This window comes from Eriocheir sinensis, unplaced genomic scaffold (assembly GCF_024679095.1).
Source record: "Eriocheir sinensis breed Jianghai 21 unplaced genomic scaffold, ASM2467909v1 Scaffold319, whole genome shotgun sequence".
NCBI classification, from domain to species: Eukaryota; Metazoa; Arthropoda; class Malacostraca; order Decapoda; family Varunidae; genus Eriocheir; species Eriocheir sinensis.
The window spans coordinates 110722-126901 of record NW_026111631.1 but is presented as its reverse complement, the minus strand read 5'-3'; the positions used below and the strand labels follow the sequence as shown (position 1 = coordinate 126901).

The following is a 16180-nucleotide window of genomic DNA, read 5'->3' as shown; positions in this document are numbered from 1 at the left end:
TGATTCGTAGCGTTCATAAACATATTAGCTGGACCCACCTGACTTCCCATCGTGCTCCGTGGTAGCCCACTAACGCATGATTCGCAGCGTTCATAAACATATTAGCTGGACCCACCCTGACTCCCATCGTGCTCCGTGGTAGCGGCCACTAACGTGGATCGCGTGGCTCGTATCGTTGTTAAACATACTTGAACTGTAAAGGTAAGAATAATTAAGGGCCTGACACTCATCCCGGCATACATATCAACATTCAGAAAGTTCCACCTCTTCGTATATTTGTCTGTTAAATTACTACCAAGAACAGAATAAAAAATGTCGACTGGAAGAACAACATCAACGACCAAACAGCAACAACAAAACACTGCCAAGAACAGAACAAAAGTGACCCCCAAAGTGTTCCTCCCACGAAGAGGACTGAAGGAAAACAACGAGGTGAAATTACTGGCAGAGGCGTCTTGATGATACTCCCTGTATTATAATTGTTCACCCTTCAGGCCAATCGCACACACACTGACGCGGCAGCAGTAACTAATCTGCCATCTTGATACTCCTATGTTATAATTGTTCTCCCCTCAGGCCAATCGCACGCACACTGACGCGGGCCGCAGTAACTAATCTGCCAGCGTGATACTACCTATGTTATAAGGATTCTCTCTTCAGGGAACTCGCACGCACACTGACGCGGGCAGCAGTAACTAATCTGCCGTCTTGATAGTTCAGGACCCATAGTTTCAAACGTTTCACGGCCTTGGGATCGCCGTGTCAGAACCTCTCGTAGAAGTTGTCGGATTGCCACGGTGTTCATTATCTCTGGCGGTTGTTTTGCAAGATTTCTACGCCATGGACGAGTACTACACTCTGGGAACCTGACGCATTATTCCTGTGGCCTTAGAAAATTATCGTATCAAGAGCCGAAGCGTGCGAGAATACAGAGTCCGGTTGTTATAATTGTTCTCCCTTCAGGCCAAGCGCACGCACACTGACGCGGGCGGCTGTAATTTTTCTGCCGCGGGGGAGGGCTCCGGAAAACCCCGCGGTGTTGTAACGGGACAAGGGCGGGAAGGGCGGGACACGGGTTCGGGGGGGGGGGGACCATCGGAGCAGGAGGAAAGGGGGAGGGACAATAGTGATGATATAAACATGAGGAAAAAATGTCCGTAATTTAAATTCGGTGCAAAGAAGGACGGACGAGACGCGGGCGGGAAGGGTGTTGCGACCGTCTGAGCAGGAGGAAAAGTGGGAGGAAAAAGTGATGAATTAAATACATGAGGAAAAAATGTCCGTAATTTGAATTCAGTGGAAAGAGGGAATCTGGACTTCTTTGTAAACAAGAGAGAGAGTCAATCTTAGACAAAAACAGCTTGATTAAAAGAAAAAGACCAAGTGAAATTTAAGATGAAAGAAAAATGAAAACCAACACAAAATTAGAAAAAAATGTAGAAATAGAAAATATTTGGAGGAAATCATTTGTGCTTCATGCAAATGTCTGAGAAAGAACCTCAGAAAATTTTGCATTAAACAAAGAGGAAGAAGGAATTATATGGACCTTAGGGAAATATAACAAGATAAAAGATAAATAACTCAAATTTAAAGGAAAGAGGGATTTATATGAAGGGCTTAATAAAATATGCGAAAAATAATTACAAGAGAAAAGACTAATTCAGCACATCAACACACACACACACTCTCTCTCTCTCTCTCTCTCTCTCTCTCTCTCTCTCTCTCTCTCTCTCTCTCTCTCTCTCTCTCTCTCTCTCTCTCTCTCTCTCTCTCTCTCTCTCTCTCTCTCTCTCTCTCTCTCTCTCTCTCTCTCTACGCACATAACAATTTACGCATTTACACACACACACACAGGGACAGAGGCAAAAATTTGTGTACAATCAGGGTGGTGGATGAGTGGAATAGTCTTAGCAGTCATGTGGTGAGTTCCAATACAATTGTTACATTTAAAAATGGATTAGATAAAATCATGGACAGATATTAGGTGGGGTTAGATCACACAGGGAGCTACCAGCTTAGGGAGCTACCTGGCCTCTTCAGACAGCGGGCTTATGTTCTTATGCACACACACACACACACACACACACACACACACACACACACACACATACAGACGACCACCTCCACTACTACTACTACTACTTAACTACTTAACTCTCTAACTACCTAACTAATTAACTATGAACGGATAAAAAGGAGGAAACAAGGGAATGGAGGAGGGAGGAGGAGGAAGAGAGGGAGGAAGAGAGGAAGGAAAAGAGGAGGAAGAGGAGGAAGGAGGGGAGGAGGAAGAGAGGAAGAAGGACTGGCTATTTGCTATCTGGACGTAAAGAGGAGGAGGAAGGTACGTGTGTGTGTGTGTGTGTGTGTGTGTGTGTGTGTGTGTGTTACCTGCGCTGATAGTCGTATGAGGTAATTAAGATTTCAACACCTGTCAGTATGAAGTTAATGAACAGTGCGATCTTTTAGTGGTTTGAGGTAAAATTGAATCACCTGTCAGTCTTTGTGTCATTAAGAACGTATTGGTTGGTTTAGGAGTCGTGAGGGAAGACGTAAGGTAGTACCTGTCAGTAGGTATTGGAACATTAAGGTAGGTGTAGTTTGTGACCGACTGGTGGCAGTTTGACTCCTCTGTACTGTGAACCTAAGGAAACACACATTTGACAAGGCTTTCAGGGATTTGGGCATTTCAGGGGTGGTTTGTGACCCTGGTGACAGCTTGATCTTTCCTCTATACCGTGTAATAAGAAAACACACATTGACAAGGCTTCCTAGTAGTAGTAGTAAGCATTTCCAGGGGTAGTTTTGACCCTGGTGGTGGTTTGACCCTTCCTCTGTACTGTGAACCTAAAGAAATACATTTGACAAGACTTTCCTAGGAGTCATGGGCATTTCCAGGGTAGTGTTGTGACCTGGTGGTAGTTTGCCCTCCTCTGTACCGTGAACTTTAAAAATATATTTGACAAGGCTTTCTTAGGAGTTGTGGCATTTCAGGGGTAGTTTGAGACCCTGGTGGCAGTTTGACTCCTCTGTACCGTGAAACTAAAAGCAAACATTAGACAAGACTTTCCTGGGAGTCATGGGCATTTCCAGAGGAAGTTTGTGACCCTGGTGGCAGTTTGACTCCTCTGTACCGTGAAACATAAGGAAAACACATTAGACAAGGCTTTCGTAGGAGTTGTGGGCATTTCCAGGGTAGTTTTGTGACCCTGGTGGCAGTTTGACTCCTCTGTACCGTGAACCTAAAAGCAAAAAAACATTTGACAAGATTTTCCTAGGAGTCATGGCATTTCCAGGGGTAGTGTTGTGACCTCGGTGGTAGTTTGACCCCTCCTCTGTACCGTGAACCTAAAAGATATATTTGACAAGGCTTTCTAGGAGTTGTGGGCATTTCCAGGGGTAGTTTGTGACCCTGGTGGCAGTTTGACCCTTCCTCTGTACCGTCAACCTAAGAAGAAAAAATCACTAACGACAAGGTTTCGTAGTCCTTGAGTCATAGGCATTTCAGGGGAGTGTTGCACCTGGTGGCAGTGACCCTTCTCTGTGCTTTGAGCCTGTGTTGATTAGGTGCGCAGGCCTCAGTGCTCATCTCCGGAAGTAATAATAGATAGTGGTTACCTTGTTCACGTGTATGCAGCCTGTGTTGATTAGGTGCGCGAGGCCTCAGTGCATCTCGGGATAATAATAGATAGTGGTTACCTTGTTCACGTGTAGCCTGTGTTGATGAGGGAATGTAGTCTAGAGGGGTGCGCGCGGCCTCAGTGCTCATCTCCAGGGGTAATAAAGAGATAGTAGTTCACCTTGTTCGTGTATAGCCTGTGTTGATTAGGTGCGCGAGCCTCAGTGCTCATCTCCGGGGGTAATAATACATAGTGGTTACCTGTTCTGTGTATAGCCTGTGCTGATTAGACCCTTGCGCTGTGCCTGCGCTCATCTCCGGGGTAACAATAGATAGTGTTCACGGGTATAGCCATGGGCTGATTAGGTGCGCGAGGCCCCAGTGTGCTGACCCTGGTGGCACACAGATAGTGTCCCTACGAGTATAGCTCTGTGTTGACTAGGATTAGGTGCGCGAGTCCTCAGTGCTCATCTCCGGGTAATAATAGACAGTGGTTACCTATGGTTCACGTATAGCCTGTGTTGATTAGGGTGCGCGAAGCCCTCAGTGCTCATCTCCGGGGTAATAATAGATAGTGTCTACGTTGTTCACGTAGCCTGTGTTGGATGAGGGGAGGTCCAGAGGTGCGCGCGGCCTCAGTGCTCATCTCCGGGGTAATAAGAGATAGTGGTCTACCTTGTTCACGTGTATAGGCCTGTGCTGATTAGGTGCGTGAAGCCTCAGTGCTCATCTCCGGGGTACACATAGATGGTGCTACTCTTGTTCACGTGTATAGCCTGTGTTGATTAGTGTGCGAGGCCTCAGTGCTCATCTCCGTAATACAGATAGTGTTCACGTGTATAGCTCTGTGTTGATTAGTTGAAGTTCAGTGCTCATCTCCGGGGTAATAATAGATGTGTTCACGTGTATAGCCTGTGTTGATTAGGGTGCGCGAAGCCTCAGTGCTCATCTCCGTAATAGATAGTGTTCACGCAGTATAGCCTTGTGCGTTGATTAGGTGCGCGAAGCTCAGTGCTCATTCCGGGGTAATAATAGATAGTGGTTAATTTGTTCACGTGTATAGCCTGTGTTGATTAGGTGCAAGGAGTTCTCAGTGCTCATCTCTGGGTAATAATAGATAGTGTAGCCTGTGCTGATTAGGAGTAGTCTAGAGGTGCGCGGCCTCCGAGTGCACATCTCCGGGGTGGAAAAACAGATGCAGTGATGACTAGTGATGGCGATAATTTTTCAGTAATCATTTCCATTACTATTGTACAAAACGGATTAGTAACCGATGACTTTTTGATTACTCTCACCTTAGAATAGATTATACAGTTGTTGTATTTCTCTCTCTCTCTCTCATCAATGCTTTACTCTTTCCTTTTTATCTTCTTTGCTTTCATCTATCGTATGTATTTCTCTTTTTACTCTATTTCATTATTTTCCTTTCCCTTTCTCTCTCTCCATGTTATTACTATTCCTCAACTCTGTACTTTGGCCTTCTTTCCTCCCTCCTTCACTCCTCCTCTCTCCTTTCCCAAGCTCTTCCTCACGTCAGTCTTATTAGATCTATGGTAGCTTCTAAACTAGAAAGTTTTTCACCTTTTTTCATCCGTCCATCTGACTTCTTCCCTTCCCTGTTCTCTCCTCGTTGTCTGGTGGAGAATTTTGGAGACCTGTGTTTTTCATCTGTGTTCCAAGCTCTCCTCACCAAGCAATGCCACTTCAGACCAAGACGTAGTTATTCAGACATGTGGCAGCTTCCCAAGTTCTCCTCCCACAGGTTGTCTTTCCCTGATATCTCCTGCATGGTTGTGGGCAGTGCCAACTCCAGCGCTGTGGCTGCAATGCCCACCCTGGCTCACTGGGCTGGTTTAGAGTGAGGAGGCTGAGGAATGCCCACGAGGTTTCACAGATTCCAAGGTCTCATGGACCCTGCCGCAAGGTATTTAAGATGGGAAGGGGCCTGCATGAAGGCCTTCCGTTGAGGGACTGCCAGGGGTTCCACATTCTCAAACATTTGGGGCTCACACTCCCCACTGGACAAAAAGGTTGGGCCTAGAGGTTGTGTTTGTATTGTCATGGGCAGCTTTATGAGCCCAGGATAGCTTGGATGCAAAGCTTTCTGCTCCATGAATGTGAAGATCTCCGACGGATCTTCTTTTGTGGCCTTCAGAAAGCTAAATAAAAGCGTTCGAGAAAAACCTCCTTGCAAACAACATCACGTTGCCGCAGTTTGGTCATTGTGAACGTTATGAATGGTTCCAGTACGTTGTTTGGGACTCTGTGAAGTGTTGTGGGATAAGATTTTGTCCACCTGTGCTGGGTTGTGAGCAATGTACCCAGAGCTTTGCAGGACCTTCTAAGGCCCTTCATTGCAGGTGTGTGCTACCTTTTCAGGACATTCACCAGGCCCTGTTATCACATGTTCACCAGATCAGGAAGTGTAACCTTTTTTATTCAATTAATTTTTCTGAACATTTTTTATCAAAATATGATCAAATTTTAAAGCAAAATGAAAGAAATGGAGATGCTGCACACAAGCTCTGTGTGGCACCACCTTGTGTGGGCGGAAGCTCAGGGCTGTTGTGGGGTGGCAACAGCTGGGGGACTTTGGTGGAGGTGACCATGCTTGGTAGACACGGAGCAGGAGGAGAGCCAGCCAGCAGCAGGAGGCTGGGAGGCGTGGGCGCGTGGCCTCGTGATTGGTGGCCATCGGTCAGTCAGGCGATTCCACATGACTAGACTGTAAATACATGTACACTTGTGTAGGTCTGTACTGAACCAAGGATTGCCTTGAATAACCAGGAGAGAGAGAGGAGAGAGAGAGAGAGAGAGAGAGAGAGGAAAGCATTACCACTAGTGGGAAAAGGAACAAGGAAGGGAGAAGAGACTTCCTTCTTATGGTGTTCCCTCAGCCAAGCTGCACTCCACCCAAAGCCAATCCCATGTGTTCTGAGAAGGGGTGAGGGAGCTCTTGCCATCCAAGCCTGAGAAGAGTTAAAGACTATACCTCTACTGACCCCAACGGCCACTTGAAATTTCATATGGGTATTGGGGATTGGAACCTGCATAAGGTTCATCTTCCCAATGCCACAATAATTTGCTGTAACTATAATCAATCAATCAGTAAGACAGCCAGGCACGTCGCCGCGCCCACCTTATGACGCTGCCTCCAGGTCCCCCTGGCGAGTCTCCGCGCAGGCCCCTTCCCTATCAACTGACACAATCCTCCAAACACCCATCTCTATTCTTTTCGAACAACACTCAGCTGCTTCACCTTCTCAACATTAAATATCTTCGGTCTATCCTTAACTCAACATCTAACTGGAAACTTCACATCTTCTCTCACTAAATCAGGCTTCCTCGAGGTTGGCGTCTGTACTGTCTCCGCCAGTTCTTTCTCCCCAATAGTTGCTATCCATATACAAGGGCATTCCGCCCTCGTATGAGAGTACATGACCACAGTGGGGGGCTCCACTCTGCACAGCTTTTTCGGGACAGAGTGGAGTCTAAGGCTCTTCGTCTCATCAGCTCTCCTCCTTACTGATATCTTCACTTGTTCCGCTGCCATAAGTTGCTCTTTTTCTATCTTCTATCGATATTTCCACGCTTGACTGCTCTTCTGAACTTACACCATGCCTCCCCTGCCCCCCCCTCAGGCCTCCTCGCCACACACGACTTTCTACTCAAGTCATCCTTACAATGTCCAACCCTTTATGTAGAAGAGTTAACCAGCATCTTTCATTCTTTCATCCTTAATGCTGGTAAATCCTGAACAATCTTCCTTCATCTGTATTTCTCCTGCCTACGACTTGAACTTTCAAGAGGAGGGTAACAGGACACCTCCTGAAGTTGACTTCTCTTTCTGGGCCACCTCCTCCAATCTTTTTAGGGCAGTTAGTCAGTGTGTGTGTGTGTGTGTGTGTGTGTGCTTTGCCCTTGATCCGTCTCCTTTGCTGTAAAAAAAAAAAAAGTACCTCCTGGAAAGATCTATTGACTTGCCTGCCACGAGCCTGGCGTCCCTTGGCCTTCCTCCACCAAGATTGTTTCTACAGAGACAACCTGATGAGCAGGATCAGTTTGTGGTAACGTACACGTGCATGTGCCTGTATAGCCGGAGTTGTGCATTTACTTGGACTATAGCTATGCAGGTAAGGTAATATATGCCAATCAGTCTTACGGAGAAGGCTGCCAGCTTGACACAAAGTCATCTCCAGCGATATCTCAAGATTCTTGCAGATTATTACTGTGTACTGTTGCCTCTCTCCAAGTCCCCATTTATTGTCCATGTCTCACAACCATAGAGCAAGACAGGGGAGCACAAGGGACTTGAAGGTCCGGATCTTTGTCCTGCACAGGCAGGCTCAGACAATGCCACTCAAAGGAGCGAGTCCACAACACTGCACAGACCAACTGGCCAGCTGACCTCTCCTGGCGAGACTTCACTGTTGTTACAACCACGCTACCAGATACGTGAAACTTTCTGAGATCTCTACGTCCTCGCCACACGCATGAACAGACTGTACCTCAGCCATCCTCAGCAAGCTCCAAACACCTGTACCCTGGTCTTGGCTCCAGGAGACCTGAAGCCCCCATGGGGTTTTACCTCGTGCAGTGCCTTGAGAGCCATCACCCAAGGTCAGTGACCATGGTATTGCCAATGTATAAGACCACCACACACACACACACACACTTCACAGCACTCTGTCCCATATAGATAGTGGTTACCTTGTTCACGTGTATAGCCTGTGTTGATTAGTGCGTGGCCTCAGTGCTCATCTCCGGGGTAATAATAGATAGTACCTTGTTCACGTGTATAGCCTGTGTTGATTAGGGAGGCCTCAGTGCTCATCTCCGGGGTAATAATAGATAGTGGTTACCTTGTTCACGTGTATAGCCTGTGTTGATTAGGGAGTAGTCTAGAGGTGCGCTGCGGCCTCAGTGCTCATCTCCGGGTGAAAACTGATGCAGTGATAACTAGTGATGGGCGATAATTTTTCTTCAGTAATCGATTATTTCATTACTATTGTGGCCAGTAACGGATTAGCATAGCTGGGCACGATAACAGAATTATTCCCCGATAACCGATAGCTGAAATTATAAATAACCTTAACGGCGATAACCGATATTCGTTAACTAGAGACACAAATATAGGCGATAACCGATAACCGATAACCGATATAAATCCACAATTCCGACACTAGCTAGAACCAGTTCGATAGGCGAAAACGATACTATATTGATATTTCAGATCGAACATTGATGAACTCAAATTTTCAATTATCTGTATTTTAGGAAATACACTTAAAACCACACGTTGACACGTACATATGGAGAGGTGGAATTAGTAGAACAGCTGGAGCACAGTAACACTCAGACAGAGAACCAGGTGGAGAGGTGGAATTATAACTTTGTAGGAACAGGATGGAGCACACTAACACCAGACAGAAACCAGATGGAGAGGTGGAATTATAACTTTGTAGGATTCAGCTTTCCAGCACACTCTTAATGTGTTACAGAGAACCATTGTGAGAGGTGGAATTATACAGGTCTCCAGGGTCTGATGGAGCGCAGTTCACGACAGAGACCAGTGTTTGTAAACAAAAGCGCCAGCTTTGTTGACGGTGAGCACCAAATACCAGACAGAGAACCAGGTGGAGAGGTGGAATTATAACCTTTGTGTCATGGCATGGTCACAAACGAATATGGAATATCAAATGAGGCAGTGAATAATCATTTTGGGGCAAAGTTAAATGATTTTTCTATGATATATTGATTTTGAGTATCATAAAAAATAACCTAGTGTTTTAATTTCATGATCTAAGTATGAAACTCATCACCGAAGCTAATTTCATAACGAAGTTTTTCATACAGGATGGAGCCACTAACACCAGACATGCCAGTAGGGAGACAACGTTTTTTTTCTGAAAGGCGGAAAAAGTAGCGATTATCCAGTTTGGTTACAAAAGTAACGAAGATACATGATATATATTTAAATAAGTAGCGGATGATCGATAATCCGATTTTGTTATCAGCGATAAAGTATCGCGATAACTTATCGCGATAACGCCCAGCTATGCGGATTAGTAACCGATGACTCTTTGATTACTCTCACCTTAGAATAGATTATACAGTGTGGTATTGGTAGTGTATCAGGTATTGTGTTGTGGTTTATGCCTCTCTCTCTCTCTCTCTCTCTCTCTCTCTCATCATGCTTTCTCTTTCCATGTATATCTTTGCTTTCATCTATCACTGTAGCCTACTCTATTTCCATTATTGTCCTCCTTTTCTCTCTCCATGTTATTACTATTCCTCAACTTTGTGTGCTGGATATCCTCCTCACTTCACCTCTTCCTCTCCTTTCCAAGCTCTCTGCCTCACGTCAGTTCAGATCTATGGCAGCTTCTAAACTGTTTTTCACCTTTCTCATCTGTCCATCTGACTCATCCTCTCCTGTCCTCTCCTCGTTGTCTGGTGGAGAATTTGAGACCTGTGTTTTCATCTGGTATTCCAAGCTCTCCTCACCAAGCAATGCCACTTCAGACCAAGACGTAGTTATTCAGACATGTGGCAGGTCCAAGTTCCTCCTCTGTGGTTGTCTTTCCTCAGATATCTCCTGCATGGTCAGGCAGTGCCAACTCCAGCTGTACGGGCATGTGGCACGCTGCCCACCCTGCTCACCGGGCTGTTTCAGAGTGGAGGAGGCTGAGAATGCCCACGAAGCTCACAGATTTGTCTCCATGGACCCTGCCGTAGCAAGGTATTTGCTGGGAAGGTCTTTCTGCAGGAAGGCCTGCTGAGGGACTGCCAGGGGGGGGATTCCCTTCATTCTCAAACATTTGGGGCTCCCATTCCCACTGACAAAAGGTGGATAGAGGTTGTGTTTGTGGTATTGCCATGGGCAGCTTTATGAGCCCAGTGATAGTTTGACAAGGCTTCTGCTCCATGAACGTGAAGTGACGGATCTCCTTGTGGCCTTCAGAAATGGTTGCTGGGGCCAAAAGCGTCTGAGAACACCTGGCAAACAACATCACGTTGCTGCAGCGTTGTCAGAACGTTATGAATGGTTCCAGTACGTTGCACTGGGACCTGTGAAGCGTTGTGGGAGCAGATTTTGTCCACTCCCAGAGAGGTTGTGGAGCAATGTACCTGTGACCTTAGCAGGACCTTCTTGCTGCCCTTCATTGCAGTGTGTGCTACCTTTTCAGGACATTCCTATACCTGTCAGGGATAGTTGTTTGCCTGTTCAGGCTATTGCAAACACCAGATTAGGAAGTGTAACCTTTATTCAATGAATTTTTCTGAACATTTTTTTATCAAAATATGATAAATTTTTTAAAGCAGAAATGAAAGAAATGCACATGTTGCAACACAATCTCTGTGTGTCACCACCGTGTGTGGTGAAGCTCTGGCTGTTGTGGGTGGCAACAGCTGGGGGACTTGGTGTGCTGGATATCCATGCTTGGTAGACACGGAGCAGGAGGAGAGCCAGCTACAGGAGGCTGGAGGGATAGTGGCGTGTCGTGATTTGTGTCATTGGTCATCAGGATTCCTCACGCAGACTCAGACTGTAAATACATGTACACTTGTGCCTCTGTAGAGAGAGAGAGAGAGAGAGAGAGAGAGAGAGAGAGAGAGAGAGAGAGAGAGAGAGAGAGAGAGAGAGAGAGAGAGAGAGAGAGAGAGAGAGAGAGAGAGAGAGAGAGAGAGAGAGAGAGAGAGAGAGAGAGAGAGAGAGAGAGAGAGAGAGAGAGAGAGAGAACATATACCCCAGGTCTTTCTCTGCCTCTGTGGTGGATAGGAATAAGGTGCCGGGGTAGGAAAAGTGACTTCCTTTCTTATGGTAGCCATTGGCCAAGCCGCACCCACCCAAAGCCAATCCCATGCGTTCTGAGAAGGGGGTGAGGGGTATTGCCATCCAAGCCTTCGAGAAGAGTCAAAAGACTATACCTACTGACCCCAACGGCCACTTGAAATTTCATGGGCGGGTATTGGTGGATTGGAACCCCTGCATAAGGTTCATCTTCCCAATGCTACACGCTTGCTGTAACTATAATCAATCAATCAGTGGGACGCCGGGGCACGTCGCCGCGCCCACCTTATGACGTAGGAGGTCCCCCTGGCGAGTCTCCGTGCAGGCCCCTTCCCTATCAACTACAATCTTCCAGTAGTCTTGGGTAGGCGGTGGCCGAAGTGATAGCGTACTGGACCCACATTCGCCGCGTGATGGACGACGCGGGTTCGAATCCTCACGCTACCACTCGGATTTTTCAGTCACCGCCGAGTGGCTTAAAACTACCCACATGCTGGCCTGAAGACCACCCATCAACTGGTAGCTCTAGAGGAAGCCGTCCAAGCGAATCAAGAACGAGTTCCTGTGGTAGCATGAGCCAATGCAAGATGCCGCCACTATAAACACTCGCCTGCGCCAGAACGGGCTGGGCCGACCATCAGGCCCCACCTGGAAGCCTTGGCCGACCATCAGGCCCCACTGGAAGATGCCTATGTGCGCAATAGGCAACAACGTAAAAAAAAAAAAAAAAAAAAAAAAAAAAATATCCCTATTCTTCGACAATACTCAGCTGTCATATTTTTGAACACTAAATATCTTCGGTCTATCCTTAACTCAAAATCTTAACTGGAATCTTCACATTTTCTCTCTCACTAAATCAGCTTCCTCGAGGTTGGGTGTTCTGTATCGTCTCCGCCAGTTATTCTCATCCCGCACAGTTGCTATCCACATACAAGGCATTCTCCTGCCCTCGTATGGAGTATGCATCTCACATGTGGGGTGTGCTATCCAACAGCTTTTCTGGAGTTGAGTCAATCTCCCAGTCTCATCAGCCTCCTCCTTACTGATAGTCTTCTACCTCTTCCCGCCGCATATGTTGCTCTCTTGGTAGCCTTCTATCAATATTTTCATGCTGACTCTGCCTCTGAACTTGCTAACTGCATGCCCCCCCTCTCCCGCGGCCTTGCCACACACGACTTCTACTCAAGCTCATCCCTACACTGTCCCCCTTATGGAAGTGAGTTAACCAGCATCTTCATTCTTTCATTCCTAATGCTGGTAAACCTGGAAACAATCTTCCTTCATCTGTATTTCCTCCTGCCTACGACTTGAATCCTTTCAAGAGGAGGATCAGGACACCTTTCCTGAAGTTGATTTCTCTTCCAGCCACTCCCTCCAATCTTTTTAGGGCAGAGTTGCAGGTCTTTTTGGTTTTTTGGTGGATAGCCTTTGATCTGTCTCCATGTGGTATGGGTACCTCCTGGAAAGATCTATTGACTTGCTCTGCAACATACACTCCGTGGGGTCCCCTTGGCCTCCTCCACTCAAGATTGTTTCTCCAGAGACAACCCGATGAGCAGGATCAGCTTCAGGTAACGTGCCACGTGCCCATATAGCCGGAGTTGGCATTGACGGATATAGCTATGCAGGTAAGGTAATATATGTCAAATCAGTCCTTCGGAGTAGATAGCCGGTTTGACACAAAGTCATTCCAGCGATATCCCGTGATTCTGCGTAGACACTTTATTACCAAAGGCATGGAGTGTTCCAAGTCCCCATTTATTGTCCATGTCTCACAACCATAGAGTAAGACAGGGAGCACAAGGACTTGAAGGTCCGGATCTTGTCCTCTGTGGTACCGACAACGCCATATACTGGTGTGCTGAGCGAGTCCATAACACCGTGGGCCAGACCAATCCGCCGTTAGACTTCCTGGCGAGACTCACCGTTGTTACAAACTACGCTACCAAGATACGTGACTATTCTGAGATCTCAACGTCCTCGCCACACGCATGAACAGACTGGTACCTGTGTCATCCAGCAAGCTTCCCAGGTCTTGGTCTTGGCCCAGGAGACCTGAAGTCCCATGGGCTTTGGTGTCCTCGTGCAGTGCCTCGAGAGCCACCACCAAAACCTCCAGCGACTCCCAGGATTACTGCATCATCAACAAAAACAAGGTCAGTGACCCTGGTATTGCCAATGTATAAGCCCCCCGCATAAGATCCCAGACTGCAAACGCCTTCTTGAGATGGACATAGCTGCATCTGTCCAAACTCACGTTGGTGCTCCACCAGTACGTAGGATACGGTCCAGTTGTTGACTTCAGGCGTGAACCCAGACTGTTCAGGTCTCTGCAGCAGCAGCTGGCTGCGAATGCATCAGCAATAGGTGGGCAAGCCCTTGTGGCATTGGTGAGCGGTATCCCTTCACTGTTGCAGTCCCAACATACACTCCCAGGTCTTTCTATGGCTCATTATTCAAAGAAACAAAAAACAAGTCAGTGCAACATGGTCTGGAGCAAGGGAAGGATATCCTTCATTTATGCCTGAGCAAATTTAGCCCCAAAAGTTACAAATATGGAAGTGTACATGTTTATGGCTGTTTTAATTGATATTATATGCAGCACATATCCATGGATTGTTCCCCACCCCATACTTTTTGTGTGTGTCTTTATTTGTTGTTGTTGACTTAAGAGAATGACTTGCTAGGGAATTATAATAGATGTCAGGGCCAACAGAACCAGGGTGCCTGAGGTGAAATTATAAGTTTTTTATAACCTCTGTGGTGGGATGGAGCTTAACACCAGACAGAGAACCAGGTGGAGAGGTGGAGTTATAACCTTTGTTGGGGCAGGAGCCTGGAGCACACTAACACCAGACAGAGAACCATTCTGTGGTGGAATTATAACCTTGTCGGGGCAGGATGGAGCACACTAACACCAGACAGACAACCAGGTGGAGAAGTGGAATTATAACTTTTGCTTGGGCAGGATGGAGCACACTAACACCAGACAGAGAACCAGGTGGAGAGGTTGAATTATAACTTTGTCGGGGCAGGATGGAGCACACTACACCAGACAGAGAGCTAGGTGGAGAGGTGGAATCAGAGCATTAGCCTGAACAAGGAGGAATATACTAACATGGCAGGAGCCTGGTAACATACACTCCAGGTCTTTCTTCTGTGGTGGATAGTGAGTGTTTGCCATGTGGTATTGGTGTGCTGGATATCCCTTCACTGGTAGCCTGGTAACATACACTCCCAGGTCTTTCTCTGCCTCTGTGGTGGATAGTGGAGTGTTTCTCATGTGGTATTGGTGTGCTGGATATCCCTTCACTGGTAGCCTGGTAACATACACTCCCAGGTCTTTCTCTGCCTCTGTGGTGGATAGTGGAGTGTTTCCATGGTATTGGTGTGCTGGATATCCCTTCACTGGTCAGCCTGATAACATACACTCCCAGGTCTTTCTCTGCCTCTGTGGTGGATAGTGGAGTGTTTCCCATGTGGTATTGGTGTGCTGGATATCCCTTCACTGGTAGCCTGGTAACATACACCCCAGGTCTTTCTCTGCCTCTGTGGTGGACAGTGGAGTGTTTCCTATGTGGTATTGGTGTGTTGGATATCCTTCACTGGTAGCCTGATAACACACACTCCAGGTCTTTTTCTGCCTCTGTGGTGGATAGTGGAGTGTTTCCCATGGTATTGGTGTGCTGGATATCCCTTCACTGGTAGCCTGGTAAACATACACTCCCAGGTCTTCTCTGCTCTGTGGTGGATAGTGGAGTGTTTGCCATGTGGTATTGGTGTGCTGGATATCCCTTCACTGGTAGCCTGGTAACATAAAATCCCAGGTCTTTCTCTGCCTCTGTGGTGGATAGTGGAGTGTTTTCATGTGGTATTGGTGTGCTGGATATCCTTCACTGGTAGCCTGGTAACATACACTCCCAGGTCTTTCTCTGCCTCTGTGGTGGATAGTGGAGTGTTTCCTATGTGGTATTGGTGTGCTGGATATCCCTTCACTGGTAGCCTGGTAACATACACGCCCAGGTCTTTCTCTGCCTCTGTGGTGGATAGTGGAGTGTTTGCCATGTGGTATTGGTGTGCTGGATATCCCTTCACTGGTAGCCTGGTAACATACACTCCCAGGTCTTTCTCTGCCTCTGTGGTGGATAGTGGAGTGTTTGCCATGTGGTATTGGTGTGCTGGATATCCCTTCACTGGTAGCCTGGTAACATACACTCCCAGGTCTTTCTCTGTGGTGGATAGTGGAGTGTTTCCCATGTGGTATTGGTGTGCTGGATATCCCTTCACTGGTAGCCTGGTAACATACACTCCCAGGTCTTTCTCTGCCTCTGTGGTGGATAGTGGAGTGTTTCCCATGTGGTATTGGTGTGCTGGATATCCCTTCACTGGTAGCCTGGTAACATACACTCCCAGGTCTTTCTCTGCCTCTGTGGTGGATAGTGGAGTGTTTCCTATGTGGTATTGGTGTGCTGGATATCCCTTCACTGGTAGCCTGGTAACATACACTCCCAGGTCTTTCTCTGCCTCTGTGGTGGATAGTGGAGTGTTTGCCATGTGGTATTGGTGTGCTGAATATCCCCTCCAAAGGTGCAGGACTTAGCATTTTTATTCATTGAATTATAGCAGACACTTTGTTTCATTCCTGTAGCTTGGTGAGGTCTTCTTGTAGGAAATCCACAGTCAAGGGAATAAACATAGTAATGTAATGGCATTTTCTTGCATGGGATGTGCATTACTGTGTGACCCTGATGTGAAATTTGTCGTTT

General features: G+C 47.0%; 1 long non-coding RNA gene across 2 annotated transcripts; it reads left to right on the top strand.

Moving 5' to 3' along the window:
- Positions 1 to 14588: 14588 nt before the first annotated feature.
- LOC126991680 (uncharacterized) lies at positions 14589 to 16015 on the top strand. Of its 2 annotated transcripts, none has more exons than XR_007745754.1 (3): positions 14589 to 14655; positions 15438 to 15635; positions 15729 to 16015. It is a non-coding gene; the product is annotated as an uncharacterized LOC126991680 (long non-coding RNA). The 2 variants fall into 2 exon arrangements; XR_007745753.1 differs by having other exon boundaries at positions 14602 to 14754.
- The last annotated feature ends 165 nt before the right edge of the window (positions 16016 to 16180 follow it).